This window comes from Limulus polyphemus, unplaced genomic scaffold (assembly GCF_000517525.1).
Source record: "Limulus polyphemus unplaced genomic scaffold, Limulus_polyphemus-2.1.2 Scaffold828, whole genome shotgun sequence".
Classification (NCBI taxonomy): domain Eukaryota; kingdom Metazoa; phylum Arthropoda; class Merostomata; order Xiphosura; family Limulidae; genus Limulus; species Limulus polyphemus.
The window spans coordinates 311173-312675 of record NW_013666438.1 but is presented as its reverse complement, the minus strand read 5'-3'; positions in this window follow the sequence as shown (position 1 = coordinate 312675).

The window sequence follows — 1503 nt, the reverse complement described above, 5'->3', positions numbered from 1 at the left end:
AAAGTTAAAGCAAATTGGGAAGCTAAATTATAAACTAGAATTATCGTTTGTTTGTAATTAAGCATAATGGGCTGTCTGTGCTCTTCCCACTACGGGTATCGAAACCCGGTTTCTAGCGGTATAAGTCCTCAGACATACCGCTGTGCCACTGGGGGAGGGGGGCACATAAACTAGAATAATACAGATATATTAAGAATACGAAGGTTTTATAGCAATATTTATTTTCTTTTTTGTTAGATATGGCAAAACGGTTAATTCAGTTACTGGAATTGCACACATTCTTGAATGGTTCTATTTGTCTTTATAAAAGACAAGTTGAGGTACCCGTCCTTTGTCTGGGTTGTGAACTTAAAATGTGGGGGTAGATGCTATGATAAATAACACATAAATCCTAACTTTCACACAACTGATTTATAACATAACATATTATTACAATATTCACTATTACCTCACCAAACGTTCTGTATAAGCTTTAAGAACTCACAATGTATATCAGTGGTTCCCAACCTTTTGTGGCCCTTGCACCCCCCTAAAGAAGCTCTCGCATCTCTCACCTAGAAAGTGTGAGTTTGTGCGCACACGTGCACTTAAAGCAACTTCGTTTACCCTTTACTATACAACCGTTTTGTGATGGAAGTTGAAGTCTGCAATATACTAAAACCCAAGCTTTCATTGAAGCAACTACTAAGTTTTGTTTCTTAACTTAAACGATGTGAAACCAAGTGACCGCCATTTAAAAGCTGTTATCTATCTTTTCATTCCTTTGTTTGATACGCAGTTCGTATGTTATGTAACTGATCTTTGTGTAAAGCTTGTTTTCGTGCCATTTCTTCTACTAGGCCTAATCGGACCTAAATGTTATCTAACATAAAAAGCATAAACTTAGATGTATAAATAAAAATATTGACCCGCGTGTAAAGTTCCATTTTGTGTATTTCTTCTAGTAGACATAACTGGTCTGACGAAAGCAAGGACGGCAAACATTTGTGTTGCTTACTATGTAATAAAAGGGTTTTATATTACTGTCTACACTGAGACTGCTGGAAAGATGTTATTTAGTGTAAGCTGTAGGTGATAACAGTACTAAGATGGGAAATAGGGTTTGTTTGTTTTTGAATTTCGCGCAAAGCTACACGAGGGCTATCTGCGCTAGCCGTCCCTAATTTAGCAGTGTAAGACTAGAGGGAAGGCAACTAGTCATCACCACCCACCGCCAACTCTTGGGCTACTCTTTTACCAACGAATAGTGGGATTGACCGTCACGTTATAACGCCCCCACGGCTGAAAGGGCGAGCATGTTTGGTGGGACGGGGAGATAGGGTTACCAGCAAATTTAAGTAATTAGTTCTAATGATATTGGTTCTAATGGTAATGATATATAAGTCTATTTTTTAATTTATACTTTGGTGACAGATTTTCTTGTAGGCAGATTTTGTTAAACAAGACCAATGTCTGTAGGTTTACTTTCTTCTTAGAATTCTTCTCAAGAAGTCGATAAGCCGT